Source organism: Camarhynchus parvulus, chromosome 10 (assembly GCF_901933205.1).
Source record: "Camarhynchus parvulus chromosome 10, STF_HiC, whole genome shotgun sequence".
NCBI classification, from domain to species: Eukaryota; Metazoa; Chordata; class Aves; order Passeriformes; family Thraupidae; genus Camarhynchus; species Camarhynchus parvulus.
Window position 1 is genome coordinate 6066560 of NC_044580.1, and position 23572 is coordinate 6090131.

At 39.0% G+C, this 23572-nt stretch overlaps 1 protein-coding gene across 4 annotated transcripts in view; it reads left to right on the forward strand.

Moving 5' to 3' along the window:
* THSD4 (thrombospondin type 1 domain containing 4) overlaps window positions 1-23572 on the forward strand; it is a 190709-nt gene that overhangs the window by 98559 nt on the left and 68578 nt on the right. The window lies entirely within an intron of this gene.

The following is a 23572-nucleotide window of genomic DNA, read 5'->3' on the forward strand; positions in this document are numbered from 1 at the left end:
GCCATTTTCCAGATTTTTGTCCCCATCAGAGCAGTTTGTCATCAAGTACTTATTTCATACCAAAGCAGAAATTTTCTGCTACTCTTTTGCCATTTAGGAAATAACTTAGCAGGCGTGGTACTATTTGATATAAAATATTCCGTCTAATGAAATTACTTGCAGAAAACACATTTGATACTGATTCTCCCTCGCTCTACCTGAAATGGGATGCGTGCATTTTAAACAAATCATTGGATAATTTTGTTCCATAAATATGACTTGCCTAACTAAATCTTCTGAAAACAGTGATTCTGCTTTAAAGCTTTATTGGTGCTGTCATAACTTAATAGTAGCCTAATGAAGTCCAGATCAATTACTTTCCCTGGTAAAGGTGGAAGTGAACTGGAAAAAACACCTTGTCCAGCGCTGTGTGGTTGACATTCTCTGTGGCTTACATGTCTAGAAATAAACTTTATTTTGCTTTCAGGGTGTTTTAATAAGAGAATCTGTAACAGCTTTGTTTCAAGAAAATGTCTCTTAGTGAAATCTTGTGCTGCCTTTGATCTAGTTAAAGCAGGGAAAGGTTTTCAGCACTGTCTCAACAAATTTAAATGGCTTGATGATCAGAGCAACTGGAAGCTGATCATTGCCCTCTAGTTGTCACAGAAGTTTTTAACTTCCTGGTTGATTGTTATGGAGCACAGAAAATGATAGATGGAGTCACCTTGTTCAGACTGAGGGACCTTAAAATCTGTGGTGGCTCATATGGAAAATATTTCTGTCACCACTGCATGCACATGTGGTCTTCAGAGATCCATATAAAGAACAAATCTAGAGCAGCAGCAGTGCTGCCTGCCAATTATCCTCGTTAGCAAGTAAAATAAAAGCAATGCTGTGTTCTTACCTGGAAATTAATTTCTGCTGTAAAAGTGCAATGTGGAATGTTTTAGCACTGTGATCCATATGCCAAGTACTTTAAACTGGACTGGTTTTCTTAGTTTTTCAGCTAATACAGCAGAATATAAAAAATTGGGCTGTTGCTTTATCAGTGAACTTTAGGTTGTAAATTTTAGCATAAGTAGTGAGAAATTTTCTCCTTTATTATGTTCATATGCCTAATTTTGGAAATCTCATAATAAAAATAGACTGTGTCTACTGTTATTAATATAATATTTCTTTGTCCTGTATTGTAAGAGACCACCCGATAATCTTGTGCATTTCCCTGCTCCAGCTGCAGAACCTTGGCTACATAAATATTATTTCTCTAGGAAATTACTCAGTAAAGATTTTTCCTGTGGTTGACAGTGAATTAAAGACAGGGAAAATAAGTGAGAAGCCATTTTTTAAAGGGACCTGAATTGTTGTTTTGTGTTCCTTTGAACTGGTTTGTATACTTCTCTGAATATTTTAATTGATTTAGAGGTATGTATTTTTAAAAGTTCTGCTCATAAAAATGTCAGGTTTTGATAGATTATGAAGTCAATGGGAAGCTGCTTTTCTTGCCAGCTTGTTTTGTCTGTATTTTAATGCTGCAGAACTTTATCTGTTCAAGAAACAGAAAATCACAAACATTCAAGTAGTATGTTTTTTCCCATATAATTCTTAAGGAACCCCTAACGCTTGTTCTAATGTGTGTATGATTATGTTCTGCTTTTCATTTGTTGTTGATTTAAGGCATGACTTGGCATGAAGTCAGTGAAACTACATTGCATCACTTTTCCATCCAGGAAGGAAATAAGGTTATATAGATTTGCAACTTGCACCACATTTGTATGGCCAAGCCCAGAGCTTGTGTGTGTGTGCAAATGGACACACTGAACTCCTAGCAAAACAATGCTTAATCAAGCTTTCCTCCTTCTCACTTCTGTCATCTGATGGTTTGGAATCAGCCTTAGCAGGAAAGTCGTTGGTTTGACTAGATACATTGGGCTTGAGAAATCTTTGAGCAAGCAGGGAGTTTTCCTGAGGAATAGCCCATCCCTGTATTTTCAGGTATATCTAAGTCTGTCATTATTCTTCACTCAAAAGCAGGTAGCCTTTTAAACTGTTTCCTCAGAGTACTTGTCAGATATTTGCATTTGAGAATTTCAAATGTCTTGGGATTTTAGTTGATTCAGCTGAATTTTCCCATTTTAGTATCTTCTTTAATCCCATACAAATGGACCATAAATCAGTACTGTCAGCCCTATCTGCCTCAGTACAGGTGTCAGTGAAGCTGTGCAAATGTTCCAAAGTCACCAGCCTGGCCTTCTCAGCAATAAAGCAAAACCAAATTCTACCATTTTGAGTTTGGTTTGAAGTGTTTTCTGTTAGTTTTAAAAAAAACATCGCTCTAGCTGACAAAATATGTGGATAATGGGAAGGAAGCCTCACATATAACTTCTGTGTTGATTTAATCTCTATTGTAATGTGATAATGCGTAATCATAATCTGACTAATCATCCAAATACATAATATATGACTTAACAAAGAGCTTTCAGCATGTTTAAGTGAACAGGAGCAGGTTTTAAGATACCTAATTCTTCTCAGTCCTTGAGTAGTAGTAGTTCAGATAACATCATGTTTTGCCACATTAATCAGGCTGTTTATAGAAGCAAAAGTTTTGTTTAAATATGTAGATACTGTTCAGCTTCAGAGTATTGAATACTAGATGCTGTTCAGCTTTCTTAATAAAGTAGTTCAATATGAAGTGTAGAAGATCCTAAACAGTGTCCTCAAGAGTTGTTTTAATATATTTTTATTATAAATAAATTTCACAGATGTGAAATGCTTCCCTTTGGAATTGGGGCATAAAGAGGGTGAAAAAGTCACACTCCACCCTCTGAAATGAGTAAAGGGAGCCTGAGCAACTCTGAGATTCTTGGTGTGCTGCAGACACTGCTGTTTCTCATCTGTGCCTTGTGGGCCAACAAGTGGAGCAGTTGTTCTACACAGTGTCCCACGTTGCAAGACCAGGAATAAACAGACAGGAGTGCAGAGGGAGCTTATTGCCATTTCTCCTGTTCATTTGCACCTCCACACTGCTTGGCCTCTCTGCAGTGTGTGTAGCTTGTCCACAGGAACCACAGAGGGAGGCAAAGCAAACTTAGCAGCATTTTGAAAGATCATTCACTGAAGAGGGTCAGGTGTCACAATCCCCACTGCACAAATGCAAGAAATAACTCAGTGTTCATCCCAGTGAACAACTCAGTGTTGTTACTTATTTCTGTGTGGTACAATATGAATGGAGCTCTCCCTTATTGATCTTGCTCAAGCAAGAAGGAAGAATACCAAAAAAACCCTAAAAAACAAACCACGAAAGACCCCAAACACCTTGAGGTCATGGTCCTTTTGACACTCTTGACTGACTGTTCTCTTGTCAAGGAGGAGCTCTCTTTCCTGAGGCTTACTGCAGTAAAATTTCTGACCTTACTCAGTGGAATGTTCTAGTGTTCTGTCATCAGAGCTGCTGCACTTGTGGAGAGGCAGGGAGCTCCCCAGCAGGTCACATCTGCAGCAGCTGATGTGATTTTGGCCAATTGTGTGAAAGGGCAGCATGGAGAATGAACATGGCAGTGTTTGTGCTGCGTGACTGTTGGTGGTCTCCATTTGTTGCATTCAGCTGTACCTTACCAGCCATACTGGACTGGCCATAACGACTGTTGTATCTGTGGATTTTGTCATCTTCAATTTTTTTATCCTTATGGTAGTCCTGTGAGGTTGTGCTGTTATACAGCTGTTACTTATAAATTCCTGGACCACATAGGTAAAATACAATTTGGAGGCTCAAAACATTATCAGTAAGAACAACTTTTACATATGCTTGAAAAATCAGCCTTACTAGCATATGAATGGTTTTATATCTGATCACTGTCTCAAAGAAGCTCTGTATGGCCAGGAGATGAACTAGTTAAGTTGTGTCTGCTCAGTCTCCAGGACTGAGTTGAGCTGATGCCCCCACCTTCAGTCATGGGCAGGGAGCTCATGATGGGGCCCAATAAAACAAGCATTTCCAGCTCTGACTTCCACTGGGCCAGCATATAAGAAAACATCATTTCTCCCACTGACATACAGGCAAAAATAATTCCTCATCTCTGTACCTGAGTGTTTCCATCTGCAGGCCAAGGCTAATAGGGTTTCCATTGATTCTCCTGAGAAATTGATACATCACCTTGACTGCTACTTTCCCATAAAACATCACCCTTAACCGTTCTGTCCATGAAGCATGAGGATGTTTGAGAATATTTGTGGATTGGTAACTAAGGAGGGATTGAACCATTTATTTATTTAGCATACATAAAAGAAAGTTATTTGGATTTACTTTAACATTACCTGATTAGAAAAAAGAGGCAGTAATTTACATATGGCAGTAACAGCTGACATCACCAGTAAAACATCTGAAAGTGAGCATACAGTAGTTGAAAAGGAATCCTGTCAAGTAAATATCCACAGCCTTGGACAGATTATAAGAATCTGGTCTATGTATTGGTGTAAGTGCCACAGCATGTGTTTATTTGACCTCTGACATTCTTGCCTCACTCTCCCCAGCTTTATTGTCTGTCTCAACTGCAGTATTAGTAGTACAACCCTGGTTTGCTTTGAAAACTCTGGTGTTAACTTGGTGTAGTAGAATGTTCAGTTTAGAGTTAATGACATTCTAGCCAAATGACTCCAACTGTGTCCTTTTACCCTATGTGATTAGGGGGAATAAATGTTCTTCCAGTTTTATTCTCAGGATTTCTGTATGGCATTAGTTCTTCCTGTATGGTGTTTCCCTCCTATTCTTGTGGGACAGACAGGACTGCAGTCCCAGCAGAGTGGTGTGCACTGCCCAAAGTCTGTAAGGGTACTTCCCTAGCAGTTCTCTAGATCCAAAGTCGTTTGGCTTTGGGCTCTGGTTCAGGCTGTGCTGAGCTCCTTGTTCCATGCCGTAAACATCTAAAAGATGGATTGAGGGCTGCAGTAATTCCCACAGTAATTACAGCATCATGCTCAGGCCTAGCATAGTGAAGCTAAATTCATTAAGTCATTACCAAAGAAATGGTTACATGTGATGGATGAGCTAATTTGTTTCTGAGACATGGTTCATAGACCATTTTCTTGAAAGCAGTTCCAGAAACTTGTTGGATTGCTTAATAGATAGACATATGTTTAAATGAGTTTACCATGGATTTTACACCTGGAAATACTTTTTTTCCCTAGAAACTAATAGTTTACAAAATACTTTACTAATAATATTTCATTATCAGTATCCATTCTTTTGATTTGCCTGATTTTTTTCACCTTTGCTTTTTGAAGTAATAATTCTCTTAAAATTGAATTCTAGTGGATGTGTTTTTATCACTGTAATGTAAATGCTTTTTCTTCTGGCACAGTGAATTTAGCTCTTTTTCTGAGGATTTTAATATTTGTTCCAAACATGCTGAGCATATAAATGGAGCAATGAATTTAGAAGGCAGGTAGCTAATATTAGAATGTATTGAAAGATAGTTACAAACAACAGAAAAGGAGGAAATAAAGATATAGTAAGTAGAATAAGTCACACTAATTGTTTTGTAAATCATAACAGTCATTGTATAAATAGGTTTTTCTTCTAAAGACTCCCTTAGTTTTCCTATCTCTTTATGGCAATTTATAAGGCTCTGAATTTTTAAGTGCTCTGATGTATAATAGGGCACAGGAATGTGTTCCAAGACTCATAAAATCTTTAATTAAAAGAATGGAAATTCTTGTAAACTCCTGGTGGTTGCCTTTAAGTGATATCACTTCTTAAAACACTTCCCGCTGCCCCCAGCCTGTGAGATTATCTTGCATTTGTTACAGCCCTGCTAGGTTCTGCCTATGGATGATGTACCCATTTTAGGGAGACAAGCTGATTATTAGAATTCCCTGGCCTTTCTGGAAGGGAGACCTGGCACACAAAAGAGACTCTGCTGAGTAACTAAACAAATGCTTTGCTGCTAAATGTCAGAATGGAATTTTGCTACCAGCTTTCCTGGAGGCACCCTGCTGGAGGTGGGTTACTGGCACTGCTCGCTGAGCTGCTGCTCAGAGCCTCTGAGTCCAGAGCTGGGGGCACTTGTGCAGCCATCAGGAACATAAAGCAAATACTCAATGCATGGTGGGAAGACCATGGGCAGAAGGGGACTGGTATGTGACACAGATCCCTGTCCTTGCTTGATCTGTAACTTTCTCCATTTTTCCTTCAGTATCACTTGCTGTTCATGGCTGCCAAAACGAGAGCAGCAGGGATCAATCATCCTTCACTGCTGTCTAGGGACCCAAGGGCACCAACACAGCAATTATATCACTGACAGCAGCTACATGGCTTCTCTTTAAAGAGCCCTGCTAAATGAGACACATGAAAGTGAGGCATGAGAGAGTATTAAATTAAAGGTTTGCCTGTGTATGTCATTGCCTGAAGCTGTTGATCTGTTTCTTCATGGGTTACAGGTATTATCTTCCCAGCATGTGGGTTGTGAGGGAGGTTTTATCAAGAGACAGAAGTTTTTGACAAATTTCCACTCCTACCTATTTGCCAGTCACAGGAGAATGAGGTGAATTAGGAGTCAATAAATTAATCCTCCAACCATAACTGCTTTTTGACTGAAGCATAATGTTTACTTCCATATTTCATGAGATTTCTTCCCTAAATGTCATGATGATGAGAAAAAATTCTCAAACATTTTTGACTTCAAGACAAATCCTTTTGTTATTCAAATTCTTAATCAAAATGAAAAGGTTTTTTTTTAAACTGAACTGGTTTTTGAAAAGGTGCTGACTAATATCACAGGTAGATGATAATGTTGTAGGAGGCTTGGTATTTAATATAAAATTGCCTCCTTGCACCTTGGAAATTGAAATGACAGAAGCAATGGTAAAAGCACATGGAAATGCTGCATTTTGATCCCAAACAGTTAATAGATTTACCATAAGAAATCACCCCCTCTGAGGAAAGGTCTTTCTATTAATGTAGTTATTTCACTATACATTTCAAATGAGCTTTAAGTAACTGCTGCAGAGACAACAAAGCCACGTTTGATAACATTTGGTGTGTGGAGGATGTATTAACATCTGTCCATGAACAGAATGTCTGGAACACGTGCTGGACTCTTGCTTGTAAGTACTTGAAAACTGAGATTTATGTAGTGCTCGAACGAGCAGGTGATAGTGAAGCATTCTAGCCAGGGGCACCAAGTGTTTTGATGTTGTTAACTGTGAGCCAATATCCTCTAGAAAAGCACAAGGACACAGACTAACTATATAAATAACTTATTTCCTCATTAAATAGAAGATTCTTGCTGAAATGGCAGAATTATCTTGTTAGAGCCAATGCATTAAAGAAATTGAAGACAAATTCTTTAAACATTTACATTTACTTAAATATTTTGATACTGAGAACGTCAGGCACAAATTCTCTTGATGCTGTGGAAGGAACTGAAGAGAGGAGGTGATAGGTACATAGTGCCCAGGTGGCAGAGGTGATAACTTCATGGTGCCCAGGTGACACAGAGGTGATGAGTGCATGGTGCCCAGGTGACACAGAGGTGATGTGTCCATGGTGCCCAGGTGACACAGAGGTCAGGTGACACAGAGGTGATATGTCCATGGTGCCCATGCCATTGAGGACTGCTCACGTGTACTCTGCTCGTGACATGAGGTGGTTACAGTGTTATTTGCTCTGTGACTGCATCTCATCCTTTTGGAAATTTTGAGTATTCAGGTGATTCTTCAGTACTTCAAGGTTAACTGTTCAGTGTTATCCTGAGGATCCCTGGCAGAGCATGTACCAATGCTTGTAGCAATGCTTGTAATGGGTTATGTTTGTTGGGGTGCTTGACTATTGGTGATGAACAGTGCATTACCAAAGAAACCAATAATTAGGAAGGATCAACACAAGAAATACGAATATATTTTCAGCTGCTTTATTATGGTTCAGGAAATGAACAAAGCTAAAGCAAAGCAAAATGACTGCAGCATTGGGGTAATGAAAGAAAACTCCTAATGCACCCAGCTGTCACTGTATGGCTATTGGGGATTATCTCCACTTAGACCACATCAGCAGAGGCTGGATTGTGTCCTGCCTCTTCTTTCTGAATGACCACCACTTCTGATTTTCAGATGAGAGTGAGAAATACTAGGAGTGACAACTAATGCCATGATGCTTTATTTTGTAATATGGAAATGGGTTTCTAACCATGTATAAATGGTTAATAACTAAGTAAAACCATGCTTAGGATTCAGTTTAAGGTAAAAAGTCATAATGACTTGTTCAGAAGAAATTAAAAAGTTTTAGAGGTACTAATCTCCCTCTACATCGCTGTGTCAATACTGAGAGGCTTTGAAGGAACCTCTTAAGTAGTTCCAGTTTCTTCTTTGTTCTCACTCCTGACAAATTACCTAACTGTTACACTGTTTTAAAGGTGTTAATAAATGTTATTTCTTAAGTGTGGGCTTCTCCTGTCCATAATTTTGCTTTAGTAGTGGATACATTGAATCATTTGGCATCTTTCAATTTTGTCATTGTCCCTGCAGTAATTTCTACTTGTGACAAATGAGCCATCTAGTTCTTTTATGAATTTCCCAAAGGTAGTTTTAGGATAGAAGAATCTCTAAATATCTGTTTATAAGACATTCAGGGCACTGAAAAAGTGGGAGTTACTTGAAGAAATATAATACATTTTTCCATGTTATCAGAAGGCAGTATTGATGCACAGAAGTCCATTAGTCCTTGGAAAGAATGGCAGTTGGTGTAGCTCCGGCTATATATGCAGTCATTCATTTTAAGAATTGATTGAGAGCAGATGAGATCAAAAGTTAACATCTGCAGCTGTTTCTAGCTGCTAAATAAGGATTAAGGATGCTGGTGAAGTTGTATTTTAGTGAAGAATAAACACTACAGAACTTGCAAGCACAAATTTCAGTAGTACCATAGCACTGTTCTCAGTCAAGTTTCACGTTTTGGGTTCTTCCCTGTGTTGAAGGGAAGGCTGGGAATGCCTGGTGAGCAAGTTAAAATTCACACAACTTCACATCTTCCTGTGAGGACAAGATAGTTCTTGGAGAACAAACTAATGGTGCTAGAAAATGCTCCTACTTCTGCTTCAAGTCAAAAGGAAATTTCTGCTTCATCTTAAGTAGTTTGGCAAAATTTAGAAAGTAAGAAGTGAATGCTGTTAAAACATTGTTTGCTTTAGGAGGATTTGGCCAAGGAAAGTAAGGAAATGACCTGAAAAACAGTCAGCCTTGTGGAAACTACTGGAGACTTCATTAGGGAGACATTGCAGGGAAGCAAGTGGAGGACCAGCACTGGGAATGTCAAGGTGAAGTCTTGGCTCAGATAAAGATTCTGAAAGCCAAATGGTCACTGATTTAAAACTGTCATTATTATAGTTTTGATCTCAATGACTGAAGATTTAGGAAAGATGTCATTAGCCAAATCCTGCTGCCTTGATTGGATGCAAATTTCCCTATGTGCATTGTACAAATATCTGTACAATGGCTGAGTTGTAAGTGCATTGGTTGAGAGGATCTGGAAATAAATGTGGTATCCTGCAACATAAGGAATGAAAAAAACATCTGGTGTAGGACATTTCTAAAAATAGTAAGAGCTTACTAAATTCCGTGCAAGCCCTTTTAGATTTTACAATAGAGCTAAAATTCAGCAGACATGCTGTCCCTCTTTCATTTGTAAAAGTCCCGCAGCTTAATAAGTTTCTGATTTTTATGCATTTATTTATCAAATTACATTTTAAAGATAATTTTTTAAAATAATATCTGCCATTATTTGCTTTGAATCCATGAGAATATTAAGCCTTTGTCTCAGAGATCACTTAGCACTTTTAATACATTATTCACTCACTGAATTATCAAACTTAGAGATATGAAGAGGGAGTTAATTGTTATCCAATCTGAAATAATTGTACGATAATTACCGGATAATTACAGGTAATTACCGTACAGTTACCTCTGAGACACCATTGCTGGGCTGCTTGAGAGGATCACAGTGATGCTTACCAATGGATTCACATGTACGTATAAATGCAATCATTGTGTCTCTTTGTGGTCTCTTTCCTTTCAGCACAACATACCATTTTAAAAATACTTCCTGACTCAGACAAAGAATCAAGTTTTTTGCTCATTTTTCTATGCCTTGTTATTGACAAAGTGTGTCAATAACATTGTGTCAATAGCAGTATTCGTTGTGTCCCTGAGACAAGTGAACGTGAACTGCGATTTGAACTGCATTTTATGGCATCTTCTGGATAGAAATTGTAATCTAGTATTGCTGCTCAGTTAAGCAGACACCATTTGTAGTGGATTGCAGCCTTGGTGTGTGTCCCTGGCGGCTGCAAAAAGCCCAACTACACACCCCAGTTTGTGAGGTCACATCAGCACTTGTACAACATGATCAGATGCATGTCTGGATTGCCAGTTGGATGGCTGGAGTTTTCTTGGATTTTGGTTTTATTTTTATACTTTTATATCTGTCCTTTAGATTGGTTTCTACTATGGGTTTGTTGAACCTCTTCAGATAAAATGGAAACTGAGGAAACCTTATCATTTCTTGTCAGGAATCAAACTAAACTTCATGTCCTTGAATCTCTAAAAAATGTAATTTAATTTTCTTCCTGGTATTTTTCCTGTTTTGTCTAGACAGAAAAAAAAATAGAAGCTTTAACAGTCATATTGGAATATAATATTTGAATTGTTCTTGTGGGTCAGAAAGTCCAAGTTCCTGTTTCAGATCACCTTCTCTTATGATCTTTCTTATGACAATTTCAGTTTTTCTTCCTATTATATTTCCTTCTACCCTTGAGGGTTCAGGGATAAGTAGTTAAATTTACGAATACACTTCTTGTTTGGAAAGAAAACTGAAAAAGTTGGATAGTCTGAATATTTGACAATTTCCCAGAAAATGTGTAAGATCATGAAGTTTACAGGAGTAACTAAGAGAAAAGGAAACCTTCGGATATTTTGGGATGGTTTTTTTTCTGACTTGGAATGTCATCAGAATTGTTTTGCCAGCTTTAGTTGCCTCTGTACATACATTAATTTCTGCAGCTGCTTCAGTTTTGATGGCACAGGCTGACCCTTGCAGCATTGTCGTGTATTGCCTTGTACCATAGGGATCCTTTATTGTCTGGTTAATGAAATACCTCCAGTAAAGCTTTTCTAACATTGTGACATTGAGAACAGTTTCTCTATGGATATTCTAAGAGAGGTAAGATGGCCTTGTGCTGTCAGGTGTTCTGATGGAGTTCTAATAGGATCCCTTTCTGCTACTTTATCTCCTGTTCTCAAAAACTGTGGTGCCTGTCTCAAATGCCTAGAAAAGCTAGTTATGTTTCCAGGGTGTTTGAAACTGGTCAGGTCTTAAAACTTCCCACTGACTAGTTCCTGTTCTGCCAATATGTTTCTTGTCTTTTCTTTGCTTAACTTGGTAAGTAGGGAGCTTATGGTCAGGTTTTTAGCTATGGTAGAATCACAAAACACTGCTCAGCTGTAGATACTCTTCCTTGGAAACTCTGCCTCATGAGAATAGACCTTTTCTCATCTATTAAATAGGGATACACAAAACTGTTAGATGGTACAATGCCTACAAGGAAACTGTATGTCATGACACTCTGAAAGTTATTTCCATTTTCAAGTCCTCCATGCCGTTCACTTCTGTGATGTTCTATTCACCTTGCCAAACTGAGGTTCATCTGGGAATCCTGAGGTAAAATGAGGGAGTCCCAAGCCACAGGGCAGCATCAAAGTGTCCACAAATGGTCTTAAAAATTGCTGGTGTCACTAATCCCTTATTAGATATAATGAGGCCCTAAAATTTCTTTTTGAATTGCCTTCATTAACCTGAATCCTGTGTAACTTGGAGAGGCAGATTTTAAATGTCTTTGTTAACATAGCAGGAGAGGTTATTACAGGTTAATCCCTGAAGCATGACAGTTTTTATGCAGCCATAAATTTATTTGTGTACATTAAAAATACAAATGGTTTAAAGTTCAGCCCTTACAGTCTGTCTGGAGCTTAACTCAATGCACAGTCATGGCACATTTCCAGATAGTGGTTGTGCCAGGCTACAAGAGTTGGTTTCCCTGTAGTGGTGAAGCTGAAACCATCTGACTCCACATAGCTGAAGTCAGTTTACTGTTGAATTGGCAGCAGTTGTGGTCAGGCTTCAGTTGTAAGAAAATGCTTTATTGCTTCCAAGTTTCCCTTTCAGCAAAGAACACTTATAAGACCATAAAACTGTCTATGTCTTTCTAAGATCTATCATGGCAGCCTGGTTGAACAGCATGTATTTTTTATTTGAAGAGTTAGTGTTTTCCAGTTATGTAGAAGGCTTAAGTAGCAATATTTATTTGTCCTCTGACTTGTTTCCTGTTGTTATCCGCTGTCACTTCTGAAATGCACTGATCTGCATCGACAACAGGGAGAGTTTAGTTCCTCTACTGGTTTTAAAACAGCAGGAGATGCGATTGATGGGAATATCTGCTGCAGAATAGTTCAGCACTCTTGCCAAAAAGAAAAGGAGAAAATTGCCACAGAGGTTTAAACCAACGCTGTGTGAAGTGGCACAAGGTGATACCTCAGTGTTGATCTCCAAGATAAATTCCATCCTCGCTGCTTTTGTGTTTGCTAACTGTGCCTGCTAATCCATTTGCAGGATCATTGGCTTTACAAATTCCATTTTTGCTTGCCTTTGCCCACATTTAAGGTAAGTACAAGAGTGGCATAACAAATTATCACACATGGCTTCTGTCTCAGATGTGTTTGTTGGCTTCTTTTAGGTAAACCTGACATAAATCTTTTGGAAAATAAAGTGTGTTATTGATACACTGTTGAGAGTGGTTTTTCTTGGTTTCTTAGAGGTGCAGAACGGAAAAACTGATGAAAGAACTTAAAGTGTTAGATTATTTTGATAGTGGTATGTCATTCAGTCTTATCAAGGTCTTAAGCTCAAGTTGAGTAGAAGTATTCAGTTAATATATCAAAAGTTGAAAACCTACTTATGAATTTGAATCTAAACTTAAAAGAAGCTAAAAAGGAAAGGGAAGGAAAACATAAAATTTAAAAATTAAGCACAATACTTAAAATGCAGTTCTGTGGAATGTCAAAGAGTGGCTTAGATGGGTTTAATCAAATAATTCTTCATTGTAAATTAATTTTAATTCATTTAAATTGTTTCCCTTCTGTATGCATTAGTTTTCACTCTGTGCCCCCGTATCTGTTTTCTCTGATTATGTTTAGGGCTGTCCAAATCTGAGAACACAGACCAGATTTACACAGAGTGCATGTACCAATGTGTGAGAGAAAATATACTTCTGCAGGTCAGTGCAAGCATGCTGAGATGCCTTGAAGACCCAGAATGGACATGTCACAGCTGTGATACTATGTCTATAAAATAGCAAAGTGTTGTATTTTCTGTGAAGCATTTCTCTGAACCTAAATTTTCTAGAGGGGCTTTGGGACATACTGAAGAACGGATTCTCATAAGTTGTCATGATTCTCATGAGTTGCCAATAGGACAACTATTGATGAGGTTTTAAGCAGAGCTTGCACTCATGACATACACAGCTCTGAGCAGAGATGCAGGTTCAAGTAATCATTGCCTGCCTTTTTGTAGAGAAGCTTTTATTTTAGGTCCCAGATATTTCCTCGTGATTGCTGTGTTAGAAGTTGTACTGGAAAGCAGCGACTTCACACAGAGTTAGTGTCACCCTGGCCACTTAACTCCATCAATGGCCAATACAAGCCTTTCTCCCTTCCTTTTGTCATATGCATTCTACAACCTAATATAAGCAATATGAAATTGTTAGGGTGCTCACAGGTATATTAAGGTCAGTTTAGATTAGATATAAGGAAGAAGTTCTTCCCAGTGAGGGTGGGTGAACACTCTCACAAGTTGCTCAGAGAAGCTGTGGATGCCCTGTTCCTGCAAGTGCTCAAGACCAGGTTGGATGGGGCTGGGGATAGTGGAAGGTGTCCCTGCTTATGGCAGGGGGGTTGCAACTGGATCATCTTCAAGGTCCCTTCCAACCCAAACCATTCCATGTTTTTGTGTTGTAAAGTAATTTATGATCTTTATGGCTGGAAAAATTAGCTACTTACATGCAGCCATGACTTTCACTCACATTCTCCTCAGCTTACAGAGCCATGGATGTTCTGAGCCAAACCCAGTGGTTCTTACCCAGGCAGAACTCCCACTGACTTCAGTGACTTCAGTGGGAGTTTTGCCCAAGTAAAGACTGAAGGATTTGGATCACCAAACTTAGAACATAAAGTTTTCTATAGCCTTGGGCTGAATTGCGCAGGAGGCAGTGGGTGTTTGAAGGAAAAAGGAAATACACTTTTTTCTACAATAATTTCAGCCCTGTTAGTGCTGAAGTTAAAAACACTCCTTTTGAGAAAGCCTGACTTCTAAACTCTGGCAGTATTTTGTACTGAGGATGTTAAGAATTACATTTGGAATTCTTTGTACTGCACTGCCAAGTTTAAAGAAATACTCTTCAATGAATTAGAGTAATTATTGGTATGGTTGGTGTTTTTGTCATGTGGTAACAGAATAGATGTTCTTGTGAAATATAGCAGCGTACTTGCTTTTTCTTGCTTTAAATTTAAAACAAATATCACAAATACAAAAACCTTGATCCAAGTCCAGGAAAATTCACTTTATTTATACAATACAATAAATATACAAAAAGTCCATCTTAAAATTATTAACTGCTTACAACGGGTTTTAAAATCCTCTCCAGTAAAATGCAGTTAGAACAGTTTGCTTCAATCACAGTGTTTCTGCCCAGGTGGCATATCCCCAGATGAGTGTCTAGTTTGTACACAACAGTACAGAATAAGTACTAAATACAGACAAATAAGAATTTTAGTGTGTTACACCCACTTTTCCCTTCTGCTTATGTCCAGTCAAAATGAAAGACACTGGAGAAGCAAGCCTGGACTACTTACATAACAAAAATGGAGCAGTAGCACCTCCCTAGTTATTGTATAATGGGATTGAGGAATTCCGCACTGAACAGGATGTGAGGAATTTTTCCTGTGGATCTGCGTTTTATGCTTTCCTGCTCAGAGAGGCTGAGCATGTCATAAACGTGGCCTGTTGAAATGTTTCTGTGGGCCAAGGTGGTGGTTGATGGGAATTGCACAGGCATGTTTGCTTTTCTAGGATCACTTTATCTGCTCCCTTGGTGGTTAGATGAGGTACCACAGTAGCTCTAATCTATGGTGTTCTCCACAGCACTGGAGAAAGTAAAGGAATGTGGAAACGGAACAGGGAAACCTTGATGAAACCTCATGTTGTGAACCCTGGCATCCTGAAATGCTGCCTCTGGCTGCAAACCCTGCGGTGGATCTGTGGCCAGGCTGGGAGGAAGGGAAGTCTGCCAGGGAGGTCTGGAGCCATCCAGGACTGTGGAGAGGGGATGGAAGGGCTGGATCCTAGACCCCAGATAGTTTCTTCAGCCCTACAAATGTCATTGTTCCTTTTATACAGTGAACATCACCCAGACTCTTGGTTAAGGTTAGGCAGGCTTTGAAAGTTTTGTGTTAGAACTTCAAAGTGCTGCAAATTTTGCCCTAGGGTATAAAGTAGAATATTCAGGCTCTTTTTTAGTTCTAGCATCAGGTTTCTAAAGCTCACTATGATATAACTTTCTTTTATACTGAGATTGTATGCACTGGATCTAGAATTATAGAAATAATTTTTTTGGAAGCTAATTATCACAAAGGCACCAACTGACTTAAATAATGATTTCTTTGAATTCTAATCTAGAAATTTTTAACAAATATATAGTAAGAAACATTGTGTAGTGACTTTCTTACAACTTCATATGAAATGGTAGATGCAATCTGGGCTAAATTCTTCAGAAAGAAAATATTTTAAATGTAATATGATGAGTACATAATGGGCTTCATTCTGTGGTCTTTATAATGTTTCCTCTGCCTACATTTTGCAAGTCTGTGCTCCTTGCATAAGCTGTTTGAATTTCCTGGTCATTGATCCTGCTCAGTGTAGGGAAGGAGCAGAGAATTACTTTTCCTCCTGTCCTGTTAGCTGTGGACTTGAATATCTATTTGGTCTTCTGCTGCAGAGCACACAGTGGTGGAAACTCTTGGCTCTGCTTCATGTACAGAGCACTGAGGAGTGGAAACTTCTGGCTCTGCTTCATGTTAGTTTGCACTTCAGGCAATTTATTCAGCACCAGTGTTGGATCACAGAATCTTTTTTCCTAGCATGCCATCTTGGTAGTCTGACAGGTACAGTGGTCCCCACTACCACACAGCTCACTCACCCTCACCTCTTGAGCAGGAGAAATGCTGGCAGAAACTCATCTGGACCTGGCCTGCAGAGGTCTGGCAGTTTTAAAGCTGTCAGGCAGAACTTTCCAAGGAAGAAGTACCTCACATTGTAACTGTCATTACTAGAAGCATTGCTGTGCTTTATCAGTGTGAAATGACAAAACAATCTAAAGACATTTTAACTGAAAGTTTCTTGTAATTACCTCCACTAGTAGTGATTGTGTTATCTTTGAGTTGTCATTTTTACATAACACACCCATTGTTTTTAAACTGTGTTATAAAGAGAAGCAAAAGAGTGAAATCTACTTTAAAAGCTAAATTAGATTTCCATAAAGAATGAGGATATCAGGCCACATCTCTCAGTCAATGGGCCTTACTGTTCAGGAAGCAAAGATTAATACTCAGCAGTGCTTGCCAGGCAAAACAAATAAGACGTGCAGTCAATTCTGCAAATTGAGGGAACAGGTCTTGAAAAATGATCTGTTAATCCACAGGTTTAAAATCAGGACTCTTCCATAGTCCTGACAAAACTCAGAAATGTGAGATAACACATTTTAAAACGAGCAGCAAGTAGAATGAGGGTAGGTGAGATGTCTTGTCAAACTTTGGCAAGACTGAAGTGGTGATTGATTTAATGCCAGAATAATATACTTAAGGGTGTAAATGCTTTTTAGTTCTTAATTTAATTATTTTAAATTGCAATTTGTTTAATTCCTGATATAAATGGTTCCATTATTTACATTTGCTTACACTTACAGATTGTTCTTGAACACAAACCCTTTTCTCAATCTGACATTAAGAAATAGTCTGTACTTCAGGTTGCCATGTGTCTTCCATATATTTAGTGATTTTTTCTAAAAATCACAAATTACGTTTGTAGTTGGTGTTATAATAATATGGTGTCTTTCCAATTAACAGTTTCAAGCCATTACCAGCTTTTAACAGACCCAGGAAAACTGTTTTCTATTGATGGTTTGGTTTAGAACTGATGGCTAACTTGTGAGTAATAGTGGATTTTTAGCTTCATTAAAGATAAGGAAAAGTTTTAGAATTCTAGAAAGAAGCTTTCCAAATTTATCAGAGGTTTTGTAAGGGTAAAATTAAGAAAGTATGGCTTACTATGGACCTTTGCCTATTTATCTCTGGAAATTAAGGTGATAAAATTATACTGTGGCTTTTGTCAGTGGTTTTTGTAGTTAAATCTCAGGTCACATTGATTTTGCCGCTGGCACTGACGCACCCACGTCCTCTCTGAAACACCAAGATGTATCTATCCAGGTACTTTGGCTGGGGTCACTTCTGTGCAATGTGGGGGAAAAGGAGTGCCCTCTCCAGTCCTCACTCTGTCTCCTGGCTTGGCTCTTGCTTCGTCAGGAGGACTTGGAGTTTTTGGCAGATCTTGTCTAACCCTTTAGATAGTTAGGAGTGACTTTTCGACCATGAACTCTCTCCCTAAATCCGAAGAAGAGCTGCAGGGCATTGTCCCCTTTTCTTGTTCAGGGTAACTTCATGGCAATGGTTGTTGTGCCCGTTGCAGGAACTGGAGCAGGAGGGTGAAGGTGAGCTGCTGTAACACCCAGCCCTCCTGGGGTGAAGGTGAACTGCTGTTACACCCAGACCTCCTGGGGTGAAGGTGAGCAGCTGTTACACCCAGCCCTCCTGGGGTGAAGGTGAGCTGCTGTAACACCCAGCCCTCCTGCTCCTGCCAGAGTGCAGAGCTCTGATGCTCTGGGCTGTCTGATCTGGACATCAACATCATGTTTCTCAGTTGGATTGTAATGAACAGTGTCCTTTGTTAGCAACACAGGCCTTTTTTTTTTTAACTGTTGCTTGGCTGTTTGTTCTGGAGCTCATACATATTTTCATCCATAACAACATGAATATTTTTTGGTCCAATTCTGTGCATAGACTTGTGTGTAATTTTGAAGATGTCCATCAGTGTTATGGCTTTATGTCTGCAAATATTATGACAACGCTCCATGTCTTACTGTCTCTTGGAATATTTCAATAAAATGCTTTTGTAACTTTTTTTTTAAACAGTGTATTCTCTAGACATAACTGTAATCTAACTAATGAAAAATGGTTCAAAATTCCTCCTAGGAATAGAATGACTCGTCAGCCATCAGTTGGCATCAGAATGGAGACTAGTCTGTGCAATCTGCTTGCTTGTTAAATTCTCTCATTGTATCCTCTGTTAATCTGATTACTAAAGTTTCAATTGATTGCTTTACCTTCAGACTGTTTTTCCTCAGCCAGCACTGATGTCTTTGCAATCTGCTATAATTTCACAGCCAGTCTGTCGTCACTAAAAATACAGTTTGGTAGTATTATGTAATATAATTTTCCTTCCTTTATGCACTTTAAGTAGTTTCCATTTACAGTAAATTTTATTAAAACAACATTGTACTATCAGTCTTTTGTTTCAGCTCTGGACTTTCATTTGTATTGAATTATCAGACAATTTTTTCAAGTATTGTATTTAATTTGCTAATGATATGGATGTTAAATATAGATGGTAAGCAATATAAATGCAGTCTGGAATGTTCATGTGGGAATATATTTATTCTTACGCAGTAAGTTGCCTGTATAACATGGCTGCAGACACATGTTGGTACAATAAAATAGCTGATTAGAGCATTGGTTTTCAGCAAACTGACAACACCTTGTTGACATCAATTTATATAGCCCTTCAGGTATTTTGGCAGAAGGGGATATTGCACATTTTGATAGTGCTCCCTTATTATTTTAAAGACTAGGGAGGGCATTATCCTGTGACTCTCCAGTTCCAAAGTTATATAAAATAAAACTGCTTAGAAACTGTTCTGATGGACTGTTTTGTTCATGTGAATCTTGGAGAAGTAAAGTTCCAGGTTGTGTAGAATTGTACTCTGATGGTTTTGAAAGCATTACTTGCATTTTAGTACTTCTCCTTACAACCATCTACCTGACTTAAGGCAATCTTAGGGCTCATGAAGGAGTTGGAATTTTTTTTATTGACTTTCAGTTGATTTCAAGGACATCTCTTTACTTTCTTTGTGTAATAGTATGATTTGATTAATTAATTTCCCCCCTTTTTTATTGCTTTGCTTGTATTTAATCTCAAGTTTGTTGCAGGTTTCTTTGTTGTATTATTGCACACATGTTTAAATGACATGTGCTTCATGTATCATTGCGTTTTTCAGTCCCAGCTGCTTTGTGCACTGTGATCAGTTTGCTGTGTAATAGAATTGCTGAAACTGCACGTGGTTAGTTGTGCATGCACACTGTGCATGATGCTCACATGTTGAGAGAAAGTTTGGTTCCCTCCACTTCCTCTTGCAGAGAGCTGCTGGAAAACCCTCACTGTTATGGCTCCCCTGAGGCTGCAGAATTGTCCTCCTCAGTGCATACAAACTCCCCCATTGCCTAGGATGGAGCTCTGCTTCTTGGGTATTTACATAGGGGTGAATGCAGAAAACAGATGCTTGCCTGAGTGTTGCCAAATTTGATCAGGATATTGCTTCAGTATAACAGCAAATACAGCTGCCAGAATTCTGTGCTCTGGACTACTTAATGTATTTGTTCCAGGTGGAAATTCACCTCTCTTCCTTCTCTCCTTCCTCGGATGGGAAACCAAACAGTGTGTTGGCTTGGCTGGCTCTTTCCTTGCTTGCCATTGGTATTTTGTTGGCTCTTTTCATATAGCTTTTGGCAGTGTCTCTAATTGGAACAATCTAAGTTTGCCAGAACTTTTATTGACACTGTACTTCTCTGCTTTTACAGTTACTTGTTTTGTACTACTTTGTGCTAGGGAAAAGAGAGAGTTTATTTTGCTTTTTTGTGTTTGTGTGTCTGTTTGTGTGTGTGTGAAATGAGTCTGGACATACTGCAGGACTGGAATGAGGAAATCATTCAGATGTGGGGTTTTTCTCAGTTGTATAAATTCATGCTATAGTTAGTCTCGTTTTCACAATGACTAATTATTAAGGTATTTATGAAATACCAGTGTTAGATAACTTGAGACATGCATTTGGGTAACCTAATTGCATTTGTAAGCCCTGAAATGTGTATGTCAGCATATTTTTCTGGGTTGTAGTATAGTTGTTGTTGTTACTGTACACACTTCTATGACATTTCTATTTTAACTGCTTATTTGTGACACACTCTTGAGTTAAGGCTCAGTCCTGAAGACTCATTCAGGGCCTTATTCAGAGTAAGTCTCCACTGTAGTCATAACTTGAAGTTCTTCATATCTGATAGTATTGTGTCCCTTTAGTTGGCCAGTGATTGTATGGCGATGCACACTCGAGTAGATTTTTAGGACAATCACAATTAAATAGCATTTCTAAAGAATTGAATACTATTTCAAATTCAGAAAGAAGTCCTAGGCAAGTTAGAATCTGATAAGGATAGAGAAACCATATCAACTGTATGTACCATAAAAGCTTAGATGAGTAAATGTGCACAAAATAGATTTTTTAATTCTATTTTGTTGAATAGCATAAAAATTATTTCAGAGTTTTTGGGCTGTGGGCTTCTAGAAGACAGAGCAAGCAGAACAGTCTTGGGCAGGAGGACAGTTGTCCAGGGTGTCTGGCTGGTTGTCAAAGAATTTGCACTGTTCATACTGTGATGGGCACTTGTGTTTGCATTGGACAGTTGAAATTGCTATACCAAGACAAATATTAGTCAGAGTGCCTGCTGGTTGTGTAGGACCAGTTCAGTAAATCCCACTCCAGAGACACTGGGCAATGGAGGTAGGTGGGACACACATCTCATTAGCTGTTGCTGAATTATATTCTGGAAAAGTGCTACATTTTTTCCGCAAAATTTGCCTGATTGAAAAATATGTGGATTTTTTCCAAGAAATGAAATAGCAGAATTACTGTTGAGTTCAGTGCCCAGATAAAGTATTTAGGAGGCGAAGCACAACACTATTCATCATTTCTCTCTCCCTACCCCCTGCTATGAAAAAACAGATACTTGAGTGATAGAGAGAAAAGACTGGAGAAGAGCATGCAGGATTGCAAAAGGAATGGAACTGAAATCCTTCACAGCACTCACAAAGTAATGTTTTTGCCTGCAAGCCACAGCAGGTACAGTAGAACTAAGTGAAAGAAATGAACAGTTTTCTATTTGAAAAGCACTCTCTGGCAGAGTAATAAATTTTAAAAAGGCAGAATTAAATGGAAGAAAATCCTCAGTTTACAGCCAGAGGAAAATTTGTATTTATTTCCAGCAAGAGCCTAAATGTGTCTTGAATAAAAATGCCATGGTACTTTGGCTTTCTCTAGTGCACTTTATCAGGGACTTGGAGTAGAAAGAATAAACCAAAAGAGTAAGAGCCCTAGAAGAGTTGTTTTTGTGATTTTGCTGGGGATCAAGGATGGGCAGACTGATTAATCCAAACTGTCATGTCTTGGCACAAATAATGTGTAATAATTAAATTACATCAGTGAGTTTGCTGGTACTTTGGAGTGAGAGATTTTGAAATGTCTAAAGTACAACTGAAACTGAAATTGTGTGTAATTGGTGCCATACAGTGAGTGAATGAGAATATTACATAATCCCTGAGGCCGAGCTCATTTACTAACAGATGGATTGTACATTCTAAGAACAGAAGTGCTAGGAAAAAGATGCATGTGCTTTGCTGTTAGCATGATAAATACACTAACTTCCAGTTTTTAGTGTAGAAGTCAAGCTAGAAAATTACCTCCCATTGTTGATATGAGTTTCTTGAAAGACCAACTCAGTTCTTGTTGCTGCAGGATGTCAGTGCTTGGTAATTCCTTCATCAAAGGAGAGAGGGGTTACTTGTTTAGGCATTCCATAAATGTTCTTTTTGCCCAAGGCCAAAACCTGGTAATTTTTACTTCGTCTTGTCTGGGCGTCTTGTCTGGGGGGTGTCACTTTCAGTTCAGGTAGGGAGAATATTGGATTCAGTTCCTTGCTCCAGAGTATTAGGATGACTTTGCAGGTTGTGATTTAATTGAACCACAGAGAGGACAGAGGTGTTGGATATACATAGGCAACCTGAAGGTGGAAATTGTGGTGATCGCACTTCCTCCCGTGGGCTGTTTATGACTTTCTGGTATTTAAAGAGCTGGAAGTTTCTTCAGGGGAGGACTGAGGTCAGGCCACAGTAGGTGTCTCTGAACCTCCTCTGTCAGGCCTTGGCCTGGTGCTGTTGTGGAACACCAGTGTGGCTGTGCAGCCTCAGGAGCAGTCCAGGGATGACCATGAGAACTTGCTGTAAAAATGAGCATGAGCAGTCAAGAACCAGAGCTCTGCTTGCTTGCACTTTGCCCCGTTTGGAACTCAGATTCTTCAGCCTGAACTTGGTACTGCCTATTCCCCTTCACCATGCCTTGGGCCTAAGGAGCATTTATGGAACACCTAACCAAGTGGCAAGCCAGACCTTTCAATAAGGTATGTAGCATTTTCTTACAAAGAAAGGATGTTTCTTACCTGCTGCTGGTACCATCCCACCTCCTTACTATGGATGCATTGTTGGGATACATCTCTGCACCTCTGGCTGACCTTGGAAATTCATACAGAGTTTGGGAGATAGGATAAAGAGAGTTTGAGAGCTTCCTGAGAGGTGCAGCTGAATATTGTCATTTTTGGGTATTTGGAACAGTCATAAAAGCTGTCTTTGTTTTTAGAGAAGGAAAGCTGTAAACTCCTGCTCCTCCAAGAGGTTTTCATCAGGAAATCACCTTGACTCTCATGAAGGCCAGCAGTCATTAGATAAAAAGCCACTGGATATCAGCTGTTTGCTGAACAGCTGAAGTGTTAAGACTTAGGATTCTTGGTACAGTTTCTGCTTGTTCTGGCTGTAAATGACTCATCCTCTCCTCTTTTGTCCTCTTCTGTGCTGGGCAAACATATCTGCTGTGCACTGTGCTCCAGTGTGTCTCTGTCCTTGGCACACACTGGGTTCCTCAGTCGTGCACAGCAGAGCTCACACCTGCTGAGCTGCTTCAGGGACTGCTTCCCTGCACTTCTGCCATGGCACTACCAGTTGTAGTACAATTTGTAGGCTGAGGCTGGAACTTACCTGAAACTCTGGAGGGTGCACAGTGTGACCAGGTTTTTTTCAGTGTTGTACTGCCCAGCCCCTAACTTGTGTGTTGTGTTGACCAGATGCCATGGTGATAGTCAGGGCTTTAAATCTTGACTAAACATGGGCATCTTTTCATAAGAAGGGAAAGGATCACATCCTTGATATTGTCTCAGTCTCCTTGCCAATTTTGAGCCCCTAATCTTAAAAATAAAAGGACAAGCGTTTCTGAGTAAACCAGTCATAAGTTCTTTT